The sequence below is a fragment of the Salvelinus alpinus genome, chromosome 25 (genome assembly GCF_045679555.1).
Source record: "Salvelinus alpinus chromosome 25, SLU_Salpinus.1, whole genome shotgun sequence".
Taxonomy (NCBI): Eukaryota; Metazoa; Chordata; class Actinopteri; order Salmoniformes; family Salmonidae; genus Salvelinus; species Salvelinus alpinus.
In genome coordinates, this window is record NC_092110.1 from 5952794 (window position 1) to 5976704 (window position 23911).

The 23911-nt window shown below is 44.9% G+C and overlaps 1 protein-coding gene across 2 annotated transcripts in view; it reads left to right on the plus strand.

Annotated features, from left to right (window-relative positions):
* The window catches only part of LOC139553272 (alpha-(1,6)-fucosyltransferase), a 118313-nt gene that overhangs the window by 22397 nt on the left and 72005 nt on the right, over positions 1 to 23911 (plus strand). For both annotated transcript variants that reach the window (XM_071365418.1, XM_071365417.1), the window contains exon 2: positions 18063 to 18116. The gene's annotated coding sequence lies outside the window, so the exon portion shown is untranslated. The remainder of the gene's footprint in view (positions 1 to 18062; positions 18117 to 23911) is intronic.

Here is a 23911-nt window from a genome sequence, read left to right on the forward strand (position 1 = left end):
GAGACGTTCCTAAGCAGAGACACGGGATACAGGGGACAGGAGACGTTCCTAAGCAGAGACACGGGATACAGGGGACAGGAGACGTTCCTAAGCAGAGACACGGGATACAGGGGACAGGAGACGTTCCTAAGCAGAGACACGGGATACAGGGGACAGGAGACGTTCCTAAGCAGAGACACGGGATACAGGGGACAGGAGACGTTCCTAAGCAGAGACACGGGATACAGGGGACAGGAGACATTCCTAAGCAGAGACACGGGATACAGGGGACAGGAGACGTTCCTAAGCAGAGACACGGGATACAGGGGACAGGAGACGTTCCTAAGCAGAGACACGGGATACAGGGGACAGGAGACGTTCCTAAGCAGAGACACGGGATACAGGGGACAGGAACTAGCCTAATCGTCTGTTCTCTCAGATGATCTGATCCGAGTCTTGATGATGGCTTTGTGTTTTACTGTCTTAATCCTAATAACGATAAAGCCCCACTATAGTCTTCATTATGGAATTGGCATGGTCTTAATTAGGATTAAGGCTAATAGTAAGGCAATTTATCTTCAGTAGTCTGCTTGACATTGTCGTAGCCAGGTAGACGGTTCATGTTGAGGCTAAAGAGACGAAGGGAGAAGGAATGAGAAGGGAGGGGTTGAACCTGGTCAACTTCCACACTCTCAGTGACTCCCCACTGGGCACAGACATCAATTTAAGGTCTATTCCACGTTGGTGAGCCTCTCTGGAGTCCCTGCACTATGCAACAGGATCATGACGTTGACCTAATACACAGATAGATATCCTCGTACAGATAAGAGATAGAAGTTATAGTGATGACTCCCAGTCATACAATAATCTGATGTTGACATCACATGCCGTTTTGTTTTTGTATTTCCTGAACGTGGTGAAGCAATTTGCAACCACAAAGAAAAACCAGCATTTCTTATTGCTCAGGTAGTCCCTCCCTGTTTTGAGTTTGTCTTCTTCCGTTCCGTGCCTAGTGGATGAATACGACCCGAAGGAATGAGTGTAGCAGCAGAACGGATCCCCATAGCAGTCGGCTGAAATCCCCAGCAGCACGTGTTGCTTGTTGAAACAAAGCCCAGTAAACAGACGAGTACAGTAACAACACTCTACTGACAAGAAACTGACCTCGTAACTCTGAGCTTTACCTTAAGTCACCTGAGATGTTTGTCAGTGTGCTGGTTTATAGTTACAGCTGCTATGGTGACCTTAGAGGGACTGGGCGCCACTGGGTTCTTTTCAGTCATTGCCGATGGAAACAGACAGTAGACAGAAAACATCCATGTGATATGGTGGCGCAACTGCCTTACCGCGCAGGGAGGTAAGGCAGTTGAACTGAGAAAGGAGGACGGAGGGAAGACGTTTGAGGAGGAAAAGAAGAAAGCAGGGGGAGGAGGAGGAGTACGAGGAGGAGAGGGGCTCTGCGACGCTTTTGTCAATGAGCCTGTGATGTGTGTGGTTTTCGGCATTTGCGGCTAAGTGGGAGAGTGATTTGCACAGCTGATTGTTGTTGATCAGAGGCTCCATTGAGAGTGCTGAGTGTAGTGGGCAATATGCATTTTAATGGGTTTTAAAACATGGAAATGGCATTTCAGGGTTGTGGTGGAGAGAAGTGGCATTAGGGCTTCAACTGTCTGTCTTATGAAAGAAGAGGGACTGCAGTGCTTTTAGAAGAAATGACGCTTTGGTCAGCGAACACCGTGAATGTCTACATCGCTACATCACAAGTCTGTGACCATGGAAATGGTCCTGTTCAGTGGAATGAAACCCTACTACTGTAATACGCTTGTGAGAAGCATGGATGCTGTAGTTAGCTTTTGTATTATCTATGACTGTTGCAACAACATTTTAACATTTACATTTAGCATTTTAAGTCATTTAGCAGACACTCTTATCCAGAGCGATTTACAGTAATAGTGAGTTCATACTATTTTCATACTGTCCCCCGTCGTCCCCCAGTCATACATACAGTTGAAGTCAGAAGTTTACATACACTTAGGTTGGAGTCATTAAAACTCGTTTTTCAACAACTCCACAAATTTCTTGTTAACAAACTATAGTTTTGGCAAGTCGGTTAGGACATCTACTTTGTGCATGACACAAGTAATTTTTCCAACAATTGTTTACAGATAGATTATTTCACTTATAATTCACTGTATCACAATTCCAGCGGGTCAGAAGTTTACATACACTAAGTTGACTGTGCCTTTAAACAGCATGGAAAATTCCAGAAAATGATGTCATGGCTTTAGAAGCTTCTGATAGGCTAATTGAGATAATTTGAGTCAATTGGAGGTGTACCTGTGGATGTATTTTAAGGCCTACCTTCAAACCCAGTGCCTCTTTCCTTGACAAAAATAAATAAATCAGCCAAAAATTGTAGACCTCCACAAGTCTGGTTCATCCTTGGGAGCAATTTCCAAATTCCTGAAGGTACCATGCTAATCTGTACAAACAATAGTACGCAAGTATAAACACCATGGGACCACACAGCCATCATACCGCTCAGGAAGGAGATGCGTTCTGTCTCCTAGAGATGAACGTACTTTGGTGCGAAAAGTGCAAATCAATCCCAGAACAACAGCAAAGGACCTTGTGAAGATGCTGGAGGAAACAGGTACAAAAGTATCTATATCCACAGTAAAACTAGTCCTATTCATAACCTGAAAGGCCGCTCAGCAAGGAAGAAGCCACAGCTCCAAAACCGGCATAAAAAAGCCAGACTACGGTTTGCAACTGCACATTTGGACAATGATCGTACTTTTTGGAGAAATGTCCTCTGGTCTGATGAAACAAAAATAGAACTGTTTGGCCATAATGACCATCATTATGTTTGGAGGAAAAGGGGGATGCTTGCAAGCCGAAGAACACCATCCCAACCGTGAAGCACGGAGGTGGCAGCATCATGTTGTTGTGGGGGGTGCTTTGCTGCAGGAGGGACTGGTGCACTTTACAAAATAGATGGCATCATGAGGCAGGAAAATTATGTAAATATATTGAAGCAAAATCTCAAGACATCAGTCAGGAAGTTAAATCTTGGTCGGAAATGGGTCTTCTAAATGGACAATGAACCCAAGCATACTTCCAATGTTGTGGAAAATGGCTTAAGGACAACAAAGTCAATGTATTGGAGTGGTATCACAAAGCATTGACCTCATCCTATAGAAAATGTGTGGGCAGAACTGAAAAAGTGTGTGCGAGCAAGGAGGCCAACAAACCTGACTCAGTTACACCAGCTCTGTCAGGAGGAATGGGCCAAAATTCACCCAACTTATTGTGGGAAGCTTGTGGAAAGCTACTCGAAATGTTTGACCCAAGTTAAACATTTTAAAGGCAATGCTACCAAATACTAATTGAGTGTATGTAAACTTCTGACCCACTGGGAATGTGATGAAAGAAATAAAAGCTGAAATAAATCATTCTCTCTTCTATTATTCTGACATTTCACATTCTTAAAATAAAGTGGTGATCCTAACTGATCTAAGACAGGGAATTTTTACTAGGATTAAATGTCAGGAATTGTGAAAAACTGAGTTTAAATGTATTTTGCTAATTTATTTCTTCATTTTTATTTCACCTTTATTTAACCAGGTAGGCTAGTTGAGAACAAGTTCTCATTTGCAACTGTGACCTGGCCAAGATAAAGCATAGCAATTCGACATATACAACAACACAGAGTTACACATGGAATAAACAAAACATGCAGTGAATAATACAGTAGAACAAAAGAAAACAAAAAGTCTATATACAGTGAGTGCAAATGAGGTAAGTTAAGGCAATAAGTAATTACAATATAGCAATTAAACACTGGAATGGTAGATGTGCAGAAGATGAATGTGCATGTAGAGATACTGGGGTGCAAAGGCGCAAGATAAATTAATTAATACAGTATGGGAATGAGGTAGATAGATAGATGGGCTGTTTACAGATGGGCTATGTACAGGTGCAGTGATCTGTGAGCTGCTCTGACAGCTGGTGCTTAAAGCTAGTGAGGGAGATATGAGTCTCCAGCTTCAGAGATTTTTGCAGTTCGTTCCAGTCATTGGCAGCAGAGAACTGGAAGGAAAGACGACCAAAGGAGGAATTGGCTTTGGGGTGACCAGTGAGATATACCTGCTGGAGCGCGTGCTACAAGTGGGTGCTGCTATGGTGACCAGTGAGCTGAGATAAGGCTGGGATTTACCTAGCAGAGACTTGTAGATAACCTGTAGCCAGTGGGTTTGGCGACGAGTATGAAGCGAGGGCCAACCAACGAGAGCGTACAGGTCGCAATGGTGGGTAGTGTATGGGGCTTTGGTGACAAAACGGATGGCACTGTGATAGACTGAATCCAGTTTGTTGAGTAGAGTGTTTGAGGCTATTTTATAGATGACATCACCGAAGTCGAGGATCGGTAGGATGGTCAGTTTTACGACGGTATGTTTGGCAGCATGAGTGAAGGATGCTTTGTTGCGATATAGGAAGCCGATTCTAGATTTAATTTTGGATTGGAGATGCTTAATGTGAGTCTGGAAGGAGAGTTTACAGTCTAACCAGACATCCAGGTATTTGTAGTTGTCCACGTATTCTAAGTCAGAGCCGTCCAGAGTAGTGATGCTGGATGGGCGAGCAGGTGCGGGCAGTGATCGATTGAATAGCATGCATTTAGTCTTACTTGCGTTTAAGAGCAGTTGGAGGCCACGGAAAGAGAGTTGTATGGCATTGAAGCTCGTCTGGAGGTTAGTTAACACAGTGTCCAAAGAGGGGCCAGAAGTATACAGAATGGTATCGTCTGCGTAGAGGTGGATCAGAGAATCACCAGCAGCAAGAGCAACATCACTGATGTATACAGAGAAGAGAGTCAGCCCGAGAATTGAACCCTGTGGCACCCCCATAGAGACTGCCAGAGGTCCGGACAACAGGCCCTCCGATTTGACACACTGAACTCTATCAGAGAAGTAGTTGGTAAACCAGGCGAGGCAATCATTTGAGAAACCAAGGCTGTCGAGTCTGCCGATGAGGATGTGGTGTTTGACAGAGTCGAAAGCCTTGGCCAGGTCGATGAATACGGCTGCACAGTAATGTCTCTTATCGATGGCGGTTATGATGTCGTTTAGGACCTTGAGCGGGTATGTAAACCTCCGACTTCAGCTGTAGTAGTGCAAAGGCTCGTACACAGCGTTTTGATATTTTCTTATGGAGTCAGAGGTGCTATTTATCTGAATGGATCCCCTTATGTATTCTTCTCCCAGACTGCCTACATGCTCTCCGTTGAGAGAGAGAGAGAGAGAGAGAGAGAGAGAGAGAGAGAGAGAGAGAGAGAGAGAGAGAGAGAGAGAGAGAGAGAGAGAGAGAGAGAGAGAGAGAGAGAGAGAGAGAGAGAGAGAGAGAGAGAGAGAGAGAGAGAGAGAGAGAGAGAGAGAGAGAGAGAGAGAGAGAGAGAGAGAGAGAGAGAGAGAGAGAGAGAGAGAGAGAGAGAGAGAGAGAGAGAGAGAGAGAGAGAGAGAGAGAGAGAGAGAGAGAGTAATTGGATGCCATGTTCGTCTCAGCTGTTGAACTAACGCCTGCATTCCTTGTCCTGTTTACCATAGTTGCACTGCCCACCCCCAGTACAGGCAGCAAACAGGAGCCTTTCCCCCCCTTCTGTCTCACATCTACGTCAAGTTCACACACAAACACTCAGCTACGCCAAGATCAAATAGAATTCATGAAAGTCAATAAACAGGCCTCTGCACTTTCATTTTCAACCCTCGCGTGTGTGCCTGCCTCCTGCCTGCTTTGCGTAGTACCTTGTCCGTAAAATGTTTCTGTAAAATGGAAATCCTCGTCACTGGATCAGATAGTCATCAGATACTCCTTGTGTCGTACTACTCCTCCTCCATTCCTCACTTGGTGTCTCTCTTCTCTCTGGGTTTTGTTTTTCTCTCTCCTCCTTCGTCATTCGCTTTCTTTCCCTCCGTTTGTTACTCTTCTCAGCTCGTTTTTGGGACATTCTGAGGTGTTCCTTCATTTCTGCCCCCCTGAACATTTCAGGAGTATCGACTAGAGCCATATTATAGATGTATTGTTGTTGGTGTGTGCTATACAGTGCCAAGATGTATATATTCTCTTACGTTTCCTCTTTTGTTAGCAGTAATACAGTAGTTGTTGTTTTGTGTTGTCTGCCTCACAGACTGTGTAGAGGAAGTGTAGCCAGATCCTGTTAGTAGAGGGTTAGAGAGTGGAGCGTTTAACAGAGTGTACTGTAGGTTTTAAATCCTCCTCGAAAGTAACAGAGTGATGACGCCCTCCTTGAGAGAGAGAGAGAGAGAGAGAGAGAGAGAGAGAGAGAGAGAGAGAGAGAGAGAGAGAGAGAGAGAGAGAGAGAGAGAGAGAGAGAGAGAGAGAGAGAGAGAGAGAGAGAGAGAGAGAGAGAGAGAGAGAGAGAGAGAGAGAGAGAGAGAGAGAGAGAGAGAGAGAGAGAGAGAGAGAGAGAGAGAGAGAGAGAGAGAGATACTAAGAGAGAGAGAGATACTAAGAGAGAAATGATAATCAGAGAGCGAGGGGGAGCAAGAAAGAGCGCGAGTGGGGGGGGGGGGGGTCTCCTGGCACAGGGGGCAGTGTACTGATGAGTTGTGGATGGCACAGTGGTGGCATGGTGTGGCAATGAGGGCTTTACTGTGATCCCACACTGATCCTCTACCCTGGCACACACACATGCACAAACGCATACTCACACACACACACACAGAACTTGTCTGTCTGCCAGCTTCCACAGCTCTGCTCCACTCAGCTCTCCACTCAGCTAAGCTAAAGCATCTCTGGCAAAAACATTCTTGTCTTCTTAATAGGAGAGGAATTGCCTTCAAACCAATGAGAGTTTCCAAGTCGCTGGGTTGCTACTTGAGTCTCTGCCCAGAAGCCAATGAGAACCATCTGTCACGCAAAAACCCTTGTTGATACACAGCACACACACACACACACACACACACACACACAAACACATACAGTGCATTCGGAAAGTATTCAGACCCATTCCCTTATTATCACATTTTGTTATGTTAGAACATTGCTTTCAAATGGATTAAATGAAAATGTTCCTCATCACTCTACGCACAATACCCCATAATGACAAATCAAAAACAGGTTTTAAGACATTTTTGCAAATGTATTAAAAATAAAAAACAGATACTATATTTACATAAGTATTCAGACCCTTTGCTATGAGACTTAAAATTGAGCTCAGTTGCATCCTGTTTCCATTGATCCTCCTTGAGATGTTTCTACAACTTGATTGGAGTCCACCTGTGGTAAATTAAATTGATTGGACATGATTTGGAAAGGAACACAACTGTCTATATAAGGTTGACACAGTTGACAGTGCATGTCAGAGCAAAAACCAAGCCATGAGGTTGAAGGAATTGTACGTAGAGCCCCGAGACAGAATTGTGTCGAGGCACAGATCTGGGGAAGGGTACCAAAAAATATCTGCAGCATTGAAGGATCCCAAGAACACAGTGGACTCCATTGTTCTTAAATGGAAGAAGTTTGGAACCACCAAGACTTTTCCTAGAGCTGGCCGACCCGGCCAAACTGAGCAATTGAGGGAGAAGGGTCTTGGTCAGGGAGGTGACCAAGAACCCGATGGTTACTCTGACAAAGCTCTAGAGTTCCTCTTTGGAGATGGGAGAACCTTCCAGAAGGACAACCATCTCTGCAGCACTCCACCAATCAGGCCTTTATGGTAGAGTGGCCAGATGGAAGCCCCTCTTCAGCAAAAGGCACATGACAGCCCACTTGGAGTTTGCCGAAAGGCACCTAAAGGACTCTCAGACCATGAGAAACAAGATTCTCTGGTCTGATGAAACCAAGATTGAACTCTATGGCCTGAATGCCAAGCGTCACGTCTGGAGGAAACCTGGCACCATCCCTGTGGCGAAGCATGGTGGTAGTACCATCATGTGTGGGATGTTTTTCAGCTCCATGGACTGGGAGACTAGTCAGGATCAAGTGAATGATGAACGGAGCAAATTACAGAGAGATCCTTGATGAAAACCTGCTACAGAGCGCTCAGGACCTCAGACAGTGACAAAGGTTCAACTTCCAACAAGACAACGACCCTAAGCACACAGCCAAGACAACGCAGGTCCTGACAAGTTTCTGAATGTGTCCTTGAGTGGCCCAGCCAGTGCCCGGACTTGAACCCAATGGAACATCTGTGGAGAGACCTGAAAATAGCTGTGCAGCAACGCTCCCCATCCAACCTGACAGAGATTGAGAAGATCTGCAAATACAGGTGTGCCAAACTTGTAGCGTCATACCAAAGAAGACTCGTGGCTGTCATCGCTGCCAAAGGTGCTTCAACAAAGTACTGATTAAAAGGTCTGAATACTTCTGTAAATGTAATATTTTCGTTTTCTTTTCTTTTTATACATTTGTAAAACAAAATCTAAAAAACTGTTTTTGCTTTGTAATTATGGGCTATTGATGAAAAACTATTGAATCCCTTTTAGAATAAGGCTGTAATGTAACAAAATGGGGGGAAAGTCCAGGGGTCTGAATACTTTCTGGATGCACAGTAGATACGCACACCCACCATACACACACCCACACACAACCACACCCACTAACAAAAATAACCTGTTATTGACCGTGATGGGTTTCTGGTGCTGTTGTCAGGGTTTTCTAGGCCTTTTCTAGGCCTTTTTTTAATCTAATTTTATTTAAATTTCTATTTCATTTTTACAATAGTTGTAGTACTTTTCAGCTTTCACCTCTTCAGTTTGTGTTGGAAAGAGAATGGTTAATACTGACTAGAAAAAATTATCCAATCAGGATTTTCTTTGGTGGTCTCCGGGTACAAAAATCTAGCTAGCTCAGCCAGCCATTGGCTAGGCCTTCAGAAGCTGGACAGAATGTCTCTGCTATTCAACAATATTAATTAGAGCAGAATTTTGGAGTGATATTTAAACTTTTAGAATTTTTTATGACAACACTTCACTACTGAGAGCACAATACGTAATGCTGTAGCTTTCCCATGCTAACGCTGGCAACGTTAGCTAGCTTTTGTTGTAGTAGTGTGAAAATGTTAGCTAGCTTGTGTTGTAGTAGTGTGACAATGTTAGCTAGCTTGTGTTGTAGTAGTGTGACAATGTTAGCTAGCTTGTGTTGTAGTAGTGTGACAATGTTAGCTAGCTTGTGTTGTAGTAATGTGACAATGTTAGCTAGCTTGTGTTGTAGTAGTGTGACAATGTTAGCTAGCTTGTGTTGTAGTAGTGTGACAATGTTAGCTAGCTTGTGTTGTAGTAGTGTGACAATGTTAGCTAGCTTGTGTTGTAGTAGTGTGACAATGTTAGCTAGCTTGTGTTGTAGTAGTGTGACAATGTTAGCTAGCTTGTGTTGTAGTAGTGTGACAATGTTAGCTAGCTTGTGTTGTAGTAGTGTGACAATGTTAGCTAGCTTGTGTTGTAGGAGTGTGACAATGTTAGCTAGCTTGTGTTGTAGTAGTGTGACAATGTTAGCTAGCTTGTGTTGTAGTAATGTGACAATGTTAGCTAGCTTGTGTTGTAGTAGTGTGACAATGTTAGCTAGCTTGTGTTGTAGTAATGTGACAATGTTAGCTAGCTTGTGTTGTAGTAGTGTGACAATGTTAGCTAGCTTCTGTTGTAGTAGGGTGATAATGGGGACGGCGGCTGCAGCAGCTGTTATCAACTTCAAGGCAGAAGTTGTTGCTAATTTGCATTTAAACTTTAGAGCACTAAAGTGTGATGAAATTAGGCATATGTCACGCATCACTACTTCACAGGAGAGGCATTTCAACTTAAAACATTTTTTTATCAAAATGTCTTTTTTGGCAGAAATGCCTTCTGGAACATGTGAACTTTCATGTGCCTTAATAAGAAACGTGTACGCCATCTGTAAATACGAATAAAATGTATAAATTACAAGCCTAGTTGGTTTAGCCATGGAAAAAGGCATGAACTTTCCCACTAGCCATCATGGCTGAGATAATGGATGGACTAGACATACAGAGAGATGAGTTCGGATTGGTCGGCCATGTAGCACGCTTCTGTCTATAACAGGAGCTGCTCAGAATGTGTAGCTAATCCCTTCTAATGCCGGCTTTTTTGAAAAATATCATAAAGAACTGAAAAAGAAAAACAGTCTCCAGATTACATCTTCAAACTAAGGGCAACCATGGCATCCGTGACAGAGGGAGAAGCGTTCATCAATGTATACGGGTAAGAGAGTCCAGCTAGCTACATTTTCAGATATTATATGTTTCATATTTGGTCAGAAAGTCGTTTTCATTGGAACTTAAAGCGTACTGTTAGCTAGCTAGTCAATGTTAGCTGGCTGGCTGGCTCGCTAGCTAGCTAACATTACGTGTATGATCTGTGTAGTAATATTATTAATCTCAGATCCATTTGCATTGCTAGTTGTAGCCTAATGTTAGCTAGCTAGCTAACATTGAACCTAGTTGGTTAGCTTTGTATTTGTATTTATTATGGATCCACATTAGCTGCTGCCATGGCAGCAAACACTCTTCCTGGGGTCCAGCAACATTAAGACAGTTATACATTTTAAAAACATTACAATACATTCATAACAGATTTCACAATATATTAATTGTGTGCCCTCAGGCCTCTACTTTTCTACCACATATCTATAACACAAAATATACTTGTGTATAGTGCGTATGTTATCGTGTGTTTGTATGCATGTGTCTATGCTTGTGTTGCTTCGCAGTCCTCGCTGTTCCATAAGGTGTATTTTTATCTGGTTTTTAAATATAATTTTACTGCTGGCATGAGTTACTTGATATGAAAAAGAGTTCCATGTAGTCACGGCTCTAAGTAGTACTGTGCGCCTCCCATAGTCTGTTCTGGACTTGGGGACTGCTTTAGCTACCTGTAGATGCATGCAGGGTAGTAAGTAACGTTATGAGTTGGGATTAATGTGGGGCGGATTAAGTGATGCTATGTTTTCTGTTATTTTCTTGATTCGTTTGGTTTGATACAACGTATTGGAAGACTTTTGGTCTCTCTGAAGGGCTAGGTCCTATTGTCATGGTTCGTCACTGGTATTTAGCATGGTACTAGCTAATCCTGTTGGTTAGGATGACATTGTTATGCTAGCAGATTGGCACCAGAGGGGATATCTAGCATGGTAGACAGGCAACGCTTGTTCTCTCACTCTGCCACTCTCTCTCTCTCTGTGTGTGTGTGTGTGTGTGTGTGTGTGTGTGTGTGTGTGTGTGTGTGTGTGTGTGTGTGTGTGTGTGTGTGTGTGTGTGTGTGTGTGTGTGTGTGTGTGTGTGAACGTACGTTTGCATGTGTGTTTGTTTGTGTGCAAGCGTGCGCGTGCATTCGTCTCTCGATCTACCAGTCTCCTGCATATTCTGGAGCTGATGAGACAATCGAGGCATCTGTTCCAGGTTTCAGGGCTACGAGACAGAGCTGCTCGCTTTCTATTTCTCATTCAAGTGTTTTAGATGTTTTTGCAGTGTTACTAATAATAGATGGCTGAGATTTGCACTGGTGAACATCCTCTAGGTCTCTAGTGAAGATCAACGAGCGGTATAGTTCAGATGTACAGTATTAGAGCATATATAAAGTAAGCTCTTGCTCCCATAGGTAAACGTGACATGGGATTGGTTTATTTTTGGTGTATTATTAAAGGAGAGTATATGTTCAACATGTCCTTGTCCCCATAGTAAAAGGCCACTTGGCATCAGTGTACTATTTTCTTTTTAGTATATCATTATTGCTCCCTCTCTCTCCCATCTCTCTCTTTCTCCTCTCTCATCTCTCTCCATGTTATTCAGTCCCAAGGGCATAGCTGTCCTCAAACCACGAGTGTTGCCGTTTTTTAAATTAGGGAGCGCTACTTTATCTCGTTGAATTGGAAGTCCTATTCAAATTAGGCCATCGCTTTACAAAAAACTTCACAGAGATGGCTGGAGTTGACAGTAACATTATCTGCTTTCTTTCTGTGTGTGAACTGTGGGTGTACCTCGTGTGTGTGTGCGTGTGTGTGTGTGTGTGCGTGCGTGCGTGCGTGCGCGCGTGCGTGCACGCGTGCGTGCGTGTGCTAGTGTTTCCCCTACATTCATTGCCGACAATGAAATGGTTGCCACCACACACACACACACACACACCAAAATCTCATTCGACATTGAAATAACTCAAACTTAATCGAAAAATATGTTGAAATTAGAAGGGACCGACAGTCATAGTCTCTTCACTCAGTCCAGCTTGCTAACAGTTATTGAAACGAAAGCTAGATGGTCAAAGAGCATCGAAAATGCCAAAAGCAATGGATAGAGGACTATATTTAGCTTATTTTCACGTCAAGGAAATATAATCAATTTGAAGAGCGGATGCGGCCCGCAGGGCAAAATGAGTTTGACACCCCCGGGGTAGAGCACGAGCACAGTGAAGGGAGAGAGGGGCAGCAGAGCGGCATTTTATTTTCATGCATTTTCAAGTAGAATGCCCTATTAAAAAGTCACCAGAAGTGACCTTCTCATAGTCGTTATACAACCCCCCCACCACCACCACCTTAACCACTGCTGAAAAAACTCCTAGGGGAAACACTGCATGTACGTGCATGCATGTGTGCAATTAGTGTTTACAATCCCTATGCTCTTTTACAGAGGTGAAGACCAGGGTCCCAGTGGCTCTGAAGACTCACCTATTATCATACTGCATGAAGACTCACAGGTCTATTATAACTGTACTGTATGCAGATTCTAGTAAAAAGGCTCCAGCTCTCATCTCTGGCCGTACTCATCCTCCTGACCTCTTGGGGGACACAGAGCTCTGCTTATCGTTCTCTTTAGTCAGAGGAAACAGAAGAAGATGGAAATATCCCTGCATTGTTGTATTTTTGAAAAGGCCCAGTGCTCTACTTTGTATTGTATTACATGCTTTATAGGGATTATTCTCAGTTGTTGTTCTCCTTAGCTCTAGCTTGGGTCAGTGTGCTTGGGTTGGGTTGGGGAACAAAGGCAACAGAGTGTGGGATTGGGAGTGAACGTGTTTTGTGGGTTTTAATTTAAGGTGAGGGTTAGGCATAAGGTTAGCAGTGTGGTTACGGTTAGGGTTAGACTTAAAATCTGATTTTAAGAAGAGAAACTGTGGAAATAGGCAGGGTTTAGCCATAATTATGACTTTGTGGCTGTGGTACAGTAACTAGTGACGACCGTGTTACTGTGAAAGACATTTGTTTTGCAGGCAGGCACTATGTCCATGTGTATGTAGGCTAAATATGTACTTGTGTTAGTGTACGGTGCGAGTGTAACTTTCAGAGAACGCCGTCAGTTGTACGGGCTGGTAATAAGTCGTTGTCTTTGTGGTTGGGTGCTCTTCTCTCTCTGGCATGACACACTTCTTCTAGCTCTTCCTCTTTCCTTTGAACGGCGCGCTTCCTGACTTGAAATGTGCGCGTCTCCTTTTAGAGAAGTGCATCTGTCTCTTTCTGTCTATCGGCAGGCAGCCACGCACTGCAGGGGATCGCTTCCCCAAACTGAAATATGGTTCCTTTGCTTCAAACCCACATCCCTCCTCCCCTTCCTGCCTCTGTCCTCCACCTCTCCCTTGGCCCTTTGGTAGGTAAAACCACCCATACAGTGGGGCAAAAAAGTATTTAGTCAGCCACCAATTGTGCAAGTTCTCCCACTTAAAAAGATGAGAGAGGCCTGTAATTTTCATCATAGGTACACTTCAACTATGACAGACAAAATGAGAGAGAAAAAATCCAGAAAATCACATTGTAGGATTTTTTATGAATTTATTTGCAAATTATGGTGGAAAAGAAGTATTTGGTCACCTACAAACAAGCAAGATTTCTGGCTCTCACAGACCTGTAACTTCTTCTTTAAGAGGCTCCTCTGTCCTCCACTCGTTACCTGTATTAATGGCACCTATTTGAACTTGTTATCAGTATAAAAGACACCTGTCCACAACCTCAAACAGTCACACTCCAAACTCCACTATGGCCAAGACCAAAGAGCTGTCAAAGGACACCAGAAACAAAATTGTAAACCTGCACCAGGCTCGGAAGACTGAATCTGCAATAGGTAAGCAGCTTGGTTTGAAGAAATCAACTGTGGGAGCAATTATTAGGAAATGGAAGACATACAAGACCACTGATAATCTCCCTCGATCTGGGGCTCCACGCAAGATCTCACCCCGTGGGGTCAAAATGATCACAAGAACGGTGAGCAAAAATCCCAGAACCACACGGGGGGACCTAGTGAATGAGCTGCAGAGAGCTGGGACCAAAGTAACAAAGCCTACCATCAGTAACACACTACGCCGCCAGGGACTCAAATCCTGCAGTGCCAGACGTGTCCCCCTGCTTAAGCCAGTACATGTCCAGGCCCATCTGAAGTTTGCTAGAGAGCATTTGGATGATCCAGAAGAAGATTGGGAGAATGTCATATGGTCAGATGAAACCAAAATATAACTTTTTGGTAAAAACTCAACTCGTCGTGTTTGGAGGACAAAGAATGCTGAGTTGCATCCAAAGAACACCATACCTACTGTGAAGCATGGGGATGGAAACATCATGCTTTTGGGCTGTTTTTCTGCAAAGGGACCATGACAACTGATCCGTGTAAAGGACAGAATGAATGGGGCCATGTATTGTGAGATTTTGAGTGAAAACGTGGCTGGGTCTTTCAGCATGACAATGATCCCAAACACACTGCCCGGGCAACGAAGGAGTGGCTTCGTAAGAAGCATTTCAAGGTCCTGGAGTGGCCTAGCCAGTCTCCAGATCTCAACCCCATAGAAAATCTTTGGAGGGAGTTGAAAGTCCTTGTTGCCCAGCAACAGCCCCAAAACATCACTGCTCTAGAGGAGATCTGCATGGAGGAATGGGCCAAAATACCAGCAACAGTGTGTGAAAACCTTGTGAAGACTTACAGAAAACGTCATTGCCAACAAAGGGTATATAACAAAGTATTGAGATAAACTTTTGTTATTGACCAAATACTTATTTTCCACCATAATTTGCAAATAAATTCATAAAAAATCCTACAATGTGATTTTCTGGAGAAAAAAAATCTCATTTTGTCTGTCATAGTTGAAGTGTACCTATGATGAAAATTACAGGCCTCTCATCTTTTTAAGTGGGAGAACTTGCACAATTGGTGGCTGACTAAATACTTTTTTGCCCCACTGTATATCCCCTCGGCTGAATAAAAAGGGTGAGAGGGTGTCAGTCTTTTCCCCTCCAGCCTCAGAGGAACAGAACGTAGAGAGGAGGCAGAGAAGAGGTGGGAGGAGAGCAGAGGTGAGGTTGGGGAGAGAGGGAGAGGTGAGGTGGGATGAGAGAGAGGTGGTGCAGTGACACACACACAGCCCTGCCTGCCAACGTTTCCCTCCCTGCTGCTTTTGACCCCTCCCAGAGGATCATCCATCCAGAAACATCCATCTGTGCCTTTCTCCCCAAAGGGAAAAGAGGGGTGTGTGTGTGCGTGCGTGCGTGCGTGCGTGCGTGCGTGCGTGTGCGTGCGTGCGTGCGTGCGCGTGCATGCTTGCAGCATAACCAGCTCAGTTCTGAGCTGAGGGTAACACTGCAGCGCTATATAGAATACTTGGCACCGTGGCCCATACATTATACATGTACTGTAAGCCTATATGGATGGAGACACACACACTGTTATATAAGGTACTAATCTCCAGCTGCAGCTCATGTCACAGAGGCCATTCCAGCTGTGTTTCTGGAGCTGGGTCACCTGACCCTGTCCTCACCATTTCCTATCACTGAAAACCAATGAGAGTCAAGGTAATACACTCAGGAGCCTCCGCCTAGAGTTACAGAGGATTTGGTAACCGCTGTGCAGGACAGTGTCTCCTAATAAATACTCTGCTTTCAGTATGACTTGACTTTCTACACTGACGTTCTACATTCGGTGACTTTCTCAACTATTAAAGTAGTACGACACTACTTGATGACTTCAGTATGGGAGTATACTTTAGCTGGGCTCGCCTAGACGGACAAAACGTTGTTGCCTGGCGAATACCACGACAAAGGAAGTAATCCAACATGCCTGACACACGGCGGTAGCTTGATAAGTGTAAGCCCTCTGTTCACTGCAACACAACACAATCAATCCGTGCACAACTAGGACATTTGATGTACGCGGTACAGTAACGGATCAGTACAGATTGTGTCGTATCATAAAGTAAACAAACTCAAGCTCAGGAGCTGTGATTGTAGGAGAATGAATGAATAGCCCCCAGCTGTAAGAGCATGGTATCTTTCTCTTTCACACATGCACACACACACGCACACACACACACACACACACACACTCACACACATTGCTTATTTGATCTGGATTAATGATCGAATAAAATGTTCTGCTGTGCTGCTGCTCCAGGAAGACTACTGAGGGGTAGACCTGGCTGCATGTCTGCGAGCGTCGGCCTGTCTAGAAACGCATGGATGTAGAGAGGCTGGGAGAAAAGACGAAGGATGCCCCTAGTGGAGAAGTCTATCTATGCCGCTATACGTCTAGGGCTGATTTCTCAGACTATTGAGATGATTTGTAGTCCCTGGAGTAGGCTTAATCCGGTTATGAGAATCCTAGTAAATAATCAGCCATTTTAGAGGGATAGAGATGTAACTAGCGTGTGACCTCGTTAGTACCTTCCTCTAGTCTAGAGGTAGTGATGAAGAGCGTACAGAATATACAGGTAAGTGATGCGTTGATGGTTGCATCTCTCAGGGACGTCCACAGGTAGATTGCGTATCTATCTGTTTTCTATCCTGAGGGCTGATTGGTTGGCCTGTTACATGTGATGGTCTCAGAAGCCAGGATAATTAGGATTGATTTCGGAGAAAGCTCCATTTGTCCTGCTGCCCCTCCAGCTAAAGTTCTCTGTTGAAATATTGAAACCAGTGCTGCTCAGCCGGCTGCTGCCGAGGTGTGTTTGTTTGTTTGTTTGTTTGTTCCATCTGAGGCTGTTTTAATAAAACAAAGACGAATCTCTGGTCGCTCTCCTTCTTCTGATATGTTGTGTGTGTGTGTGTGCGTGTGTGTGTGCGCACGGCTCGACTGCCTTACCCAATTCCCTTGGACCTCAACGATCCTACATTATAGATTCCTTTGTTTTTCTAGGTAAGGCCGGAGAATTATATGGCAGCGCCCGCTGCTCTGGGGGAGATTGGAGTTGTGGTAACTGATGATTTCGTTTTGGAACCTTGCATGTTTTTCTGGGGGAAAAGCCATGTTGAAAGGAAAATGTGTATTATCGATCGGCAAAGTAATTTAGAGTGGTGTGGTTCGGTAAGATAGAAACCTGTTAAATGTAAACGTGGAACCGTTTTCCTATTAATGGATGCTGAAATGAATCTCTGCGGCTAGATTTAGCTAAGGTCATTTCAGAGCAGGCTGCTGCGGCATTCCTTGAGCTTTGTGTGTGTGTGTGTGTGTGTGTGTGGTGTGTGTGTGTTGTATGTGTGTTCTGCTGTCTTGCATGCGATTGTGTGGGGGTGCATGCGTGTGTGTGTGTGGGTGGGTGGGTGGGTGGGTGGGTGTGCGTGCATCATTCATTAGACACAGAGTCTTGCTTAATGGGCTCCAATTACATCTGACGCTTCCATCCATCCTGGGCCTGGCCCTGTCGCCACGGCAGCAGTAGAGTGTGGGTGTCACTGCTCTCAGCCGTCACCATGGATTATGGGATGGATGTGCAGCCAGGGAGGGTCTGGAGCTGAATACACAAACGCACACACAGACAGACAGACACACACACACACACACACACACACACACACACACACACACACACACACACACACACACACACACACACACACACACACTGCTGCTGCCACTGCAGTTCCTGCCTGGCACCTAGTTCAGCCTCCTTCAACACTTCCCTCAGTGGAGTTGACACTGATGTCCCATAGCTGTACAAACAACACACACACACACACTCCTGGCCTGATAAATACCCTTGAAGGAAATGACAAATGACCAACGTCTAAAGCATCGTTCTTCCTGACTAAAATAATGGCGGATATTTACTTCAGCTGTGTGATATTGTTTTCTCTCTCTTTTCCAACAGGAAGAAGTTGTCCTCTGAAGTCCGTTGTGAGCGGTCTGTGAGGCTTGCATTAAGGTAAACTGAAGGAGACGGAGGGGTACGGGGGTGGGTAGACTAAGACGGATGTTTGGTAATAAGTTATAATAATCATTTGGCTACGCAGCCAACTTTATGGGTGTGTATTCACTTCTTGTGTGTGTCGTGTGTTTATGAGCACTGGGCGTACAGCATGGGTGTTCTTATTGGGCTCCAGAATGCAGCTGCACAGAAGTTTATAGAAACTTTTTACTGGCTGTGTGACATCTGTTGTGTACTGAGCAGGCTTGGATGTACGGAGCTCAGATAAACTGGGGGGGAGGCTTGAACGTGCCTTTGGGAAAAGGGAAAGGGAAAGAGGGATGCCTCGTCAGTTGTACAACTGAATGCATTCAACGGAGATGCGTCTTCCGCATTTAACCCAACCCCTCTGAATCAGAGAGGTGCAGCATCCACCTGGAACAGTGGGTCAACTGCCTCGCTCAGGGGGCGGAAACGACAGAGTTTTACCTTGCTGTCACTGCTGTCGTGTTGTCCCGTCCTGACCGGTGCTAGTCTAGGTTGGGTCGTCCGCTCGCTAATGAGCAGCATTGCTGTGACCACGAGGAGACAGACCGGGAGCCTCAGCCTTGCAGCAGCACCCCCAGCCAGAGAGGCAGGCAGAAACAGAAACAGACCACTGACTGCATCAAGTCAAGCAGAAAGAGAGGAAAGAGAAACAGGCAGCAGCCCAAGTGCAGTTCGTCTCCTCCTAAATGTGTCGTCTTTTACTGTGCCAACTGGAGCGTGGCAGCAGCAACTCAAGAGACACACACCCCAACCCCGTCCCCAAACACACACCATTATAACATCATGTGTTGTGATGCCGTTCCCATCCCCAAGCCTGTCCCCTCAAGTCACCAGGGTTGGGGGTGGTGATTCAGCCCCATGAAATTAGGGAGGTGGTTGGCGGGGGGGGGGGGAGTAGGACATTATTCAGACATAACCACGACACAACCCTTTCCATCTCTCCACAAATAACAGGGTGAAGTCGCGTTCCACACATTCCGCCCTTTGAATGACAAAGCTTTATACAATCAGCCACAAAAAAACGTATTAGTATTCAGATTGCCGCAGCACTGTGAATTGTTAATGCTTTCATCGATGATGGGGAATGTGGTGTGCACGTCAGAGGAGGCTGGTGGGAGGAGCTATAGGAGGACGGGCCCATTGTTTGACTCCGTTCCAGCCATTACATGTGGTTTCCATATGTTTGATACCCTTCCATATATTTCATTACAGCCATTACAATGAGCCCGTCCTCCTATAGTACCTCCCACCAGCCTCCTCTGGTACACGTTTGAGTTCCCACCTCTGGACATTAAGAGTGGCGAGAGAGAGTGTGTGTATTTCTCACTCTCTTTGTGTGTGTCAATGCTTGTATGAATGCTTGTGTCTTTGTAATGAATTTTAGAGAGCAGGTCATTATTTGGAAACCCACAGAACACATCATTCAGGATTCAAATGATGATGTCTTGTCTGTCAAATGAGGATGTCTTTCTGTATGAACATCAATTACCAGGGATACTAGCGTGTGTGTGTGTGTGTGTGTGTGTGTGTGTGTGTGTGTGTGTGTGTGTGTGTGTGTGTGTGTGTGTGTGTGTGTGTGTGTGTGTGTGTGTGTGTGTGTGTGTGTGTGTGTGTGTGTGTGTGTGTGTGAGGTATTAGTGCTGAGAGTAGCAAGTAAAGGGTGTGGGTTTGTGTGAGTGCTTGTGAGACGCGTTGTGCCTTTTGCTGTTGAACTCTGTACCCAGACAAACTGGCAGTTCTCCTCAGCAGTACTTGCTCTCTTGTTGTAATACTTCTTCAACTTTTAATAAATAAAGAGATTTATAAACAAGGCAACAGTACGCATGTTGTCCCCCACAAAATATCCAGCGCCCCCCCCCCCCCACACACACACACACTTCCTTGGGCCAAACAGTGCAATCTTGTAAATGACCGATCTCTATGGAAAGACTCATCATTCACCCAAGTTTCATAGAAATTGGTCCAGTGCTGTCTGAGATATTGCGTGTGACGAACGTACTAACAGACGGAGCGAGATCCACAGTCCCGTCCCCGATTGATTTCATCGTGGGCGACAATGATAACATATGACTGCATTGTTTGGACTGAATTGTACTATTCCAGGAAGTGTTTTTGAATTGTTTAATACCAGACTGGTTAGTTTAGTAGACGTGTCTCCTGTGATCGCCAGCAAGCCAAGGATCCCTTAGGTCAGTAACTCATTACTTTAACTACATGTCCAAACAGATTATCATGAGGTAAACAGTTTGTCCCTGGTTGAAATAAGATTGATCAGCCTTTTCAGACTGGAACAATTTTCCAACTGCAAATGTCCATGATCTTCAACTGATACAAAATGTCCACAGACTTGTACTGGAATTTCAGCCTGCCTGCCTGTCAGGTTTGATCTGAAGCACAATTTAGGAACTGAAGAGTATTTTTGACCAGGACTTCTTGAGTAAGATCTCTCTCTCGCTCTCTCTGCCTTCTCTCTCTCTCTCTGCCTTCTCTCTCTCTCTCTGCCTTCTCTCTCTTTCTGCCTTCTCTCTCTCTCTCTCTCTCTCTCTCTCTCTCTCTCTCTCTCTCTCTCTCTCTCTCTCTCTCTCTCTCTCTCTCTCTCTCTCTCTCTCTCTCTCTCTCTCTCTCTCCTAGTATTTATTTCTGTATCTTAATCCTCTTAATGTATCTTTTTAGAAATGTGTACGTAAGCAAAGCATGGAGAAAAATAGATATAAAAAAGGAAGAAGCTAGGACTAAGCGTGGTGGTGTGGACAGGGTTGCTAGGCAACGTCTCTGCTGTGTACGAAGCGGCTCAGATGAAAAAGTATTTAGTGACTCAGCATGAAAACACGACCGCACGTACGCACACACACACATACTGACAAATGCAGATGTGACGGACCTGCAAGATAAGCGGGCTATAGAATGTTAGACCACATGCTAGGAGACAGTCATGCTGTCATGCTTAACATATTCTCCCTACGACTCTAACGATGGCCTCGTCCTCTAACTGACAATCGAAGCCACGTCCTCAGCACCAGAACTGCGTTGAGTAAACATTTCTGGAGGTGCATGGATGGTCAGCCAAATGTTCTCTTGCGGTCAGCTGTAAATATTAATACTTGTCATAATAAACTGACAAACCCATTGCTGCTCTGTAGTCAGAAGTATGCATTGTATCATCTCTCTCTCTCACTCTCTCTGATGACCCCCATCTCAGCCTTACATCGGATAGAGCAAATCCTAGCTTTACCCAAACTCATCCCGAGGCCCCTGTTAAAGAGAGGCATGCACAGCTTAGGTGCTGTGCTATTCCTCAATACCATACTATCTTCTCTAGCATGTGTCTTCGAGTCTGGCTATATAGACGGGTTGCCTGACAACGTCACGAAAATGATGCGCGCACATCGCAGGCTTCGAAGGCTGTGTGTTGTGATTCTGAAAGGCCAGGTAGCTAGCGACAATGACAAGAAGCCGCCACGTGGGGAATCGTTGGTAGCGTTGTTTCCACGTCATTTTAATGCAATGACGTTGAACCAATGTGGAATAGACGTCGGAATTGACGTCTGTGCCCAGTGGATTGTTTCAGCTAGTTATATATTGTTGTTGATACCATGTCTTGTTTTGACTTGTACCATGTATGATAATATAGCAGCGATTTGCCAGCTAGCGAATTAACAACTGTAACGATGTATTCGAGAAACAACAAGTGCTTATTGTGCACATTTATGTATGTTTTCAAGGACATTTTGGAGACGAAATATAGTTTACATGTTGTCAATAATCCTTTTATTCCAAGCCAACCCCTCCATCTGTTTTGCCCTGAAGATGCGGACGCGTCGCTTGTGTTGCTAAACAACACACCTGTCTATAGCATTCCTCCGTATTTCCAAAGACTGGTCCACGGTGCAGAGTAGACAGTGGTATGCTGTTCTTCACACCAACGTCTTCTTTATCTTATTCACGCACATCTGTCCCAGCTACCTGTATGATGTGGTCCGGGTGAGTGGTAGAACAATATGGTATGTAGTAAGCCTGAGTGGTTGTCAGCCTAGAACCCATATGTTCTGGAACACAACGCTCGGCGAGCATCACAGCGCCTGTAATAACCCAGCGAGAGACCAAGCTGTTCTCTGTTCTCTCTCTCAGTTAAGACAGTTGTTCATCGATATAAACATCCCACCGCTTGCTGTAGTACATCTTACCAGGTGCACACACATTCTTCTGGTTACTGGAGGATGAATCTGTAAGGCACTATCCACCGTGTGTGTATGGATGTGTGTGCGTGTCTGTTGGCTTTGCCGGTGGACTTGGCACAGTGAGAACAACAACCTTCTCAGTGTGATCTCCGCAGTAAGCAGAGAGCTCAGGAGAAAAGCTCAAACAAAAGCTATTGAGCGATGTTGAAATTAAAACTTGATGAAGCTCCATAAATAAAGCTTGGGTTGCTTGGTAACACTTGGTTTAGGCAACCTGTCCTTTTCTAAACTGTGTCCCGGCGAGTCAAACCCCAGCAACGGAGTGAGGGAAAACACAGGAGCGCTAGAGCGATTGGTTAGCTCCAGTGGGTTAGAGTAGGGACGCGGTGCTTGGGTGAGGATGGAATGTGAGTGGGCATTAAGGGAATAGGTGAAGGATTGGCTGTGAGTCTCAAGCACCCGCGCTGCAGAGTTAGTTAGCTCCTGCACCTGGACTGTGGGTAGGGACTAGGCTAGGATGGGCTGTATAAGAGAGCTGGTAGAAATAGTGTGGCTCCAGGGAGAAGATGGGCTGTGGATAGGGAGCTTGCATTAGCTCCAGCACCTGGACTGTCGGTAGAGACGAAGGAGAGGATGGGGGCACATTGACTGTAATGGGTCCTCCCAGAGAGGGAATGAACCGACGGGCTGTGCTGTGTTGCCATTTCATGATGCTCACATCTCTCATTTAATTTTAATTTTAATTTATTTCACCTTTATTTAACCAGGTAGGCCAGTTGAGAACAAGTTCTCATTTACCACTGTGACCTGGCCAAGATAAAGCAAAGCAGTGCGACAAAAACAACAACACAGTTACACATGGGATAAACAAAAGTACAGTCAATAACAATAGAAACATCTATATACAGTGTGTGCAAATGAAGTAAGGAGGTATGGCAATAAATAGGCCAATAGTGGCAAAGTAATTACAATTTAGCAATTTACACTGGAGTGATAGATGTGCAGATGAGGATGTGCAAGTAGAAATACTGGTGTGCAAAAGAGCAGAAAAACAAAAACAAATATGGGGATGAGGTAGGTAGTTGGTTGGATGGGCTATTTACAGATGGGCTGTGTACAGCTGCAGCGATCGGTAAGCTGCTCAGATAGCTGATGTTTAAAGTTAGTGAGGAAGATAAAAGTCTCCAACTTCAGTGATTTTTGCAATTCGTTCCAGTCATTGGCAGCAGAGAACTGGAAGGAAAGGCGGCCAAAGGAAGTGTTGGCTTTGGGGATGACCAGTGAGATATACCTGCTGGAGCGCGTACTACGGGTGGGTGTTGCTATGGTGACCAGTGAGCTGAGATAAGGCGGAGCTTTACCTAGCAAAGACTTAGATGACCTGGAGCCAGTGGGTTTGGTGACAAATATGTAGCAAGGACCAGCCAACGAGAGCATACAGGTCGCAGTGGTGGGTAGTATATGGGGCTTTGGTGACAAAACAGATGCTAGTAGAGTGTTGGGGGCTATTTCGTAAATGACATCGCCGAAGTCGAGGATCGGTAGGATAGTCAGTTTTACAAGGGTATGTTTGGCAGCATGAGTGAA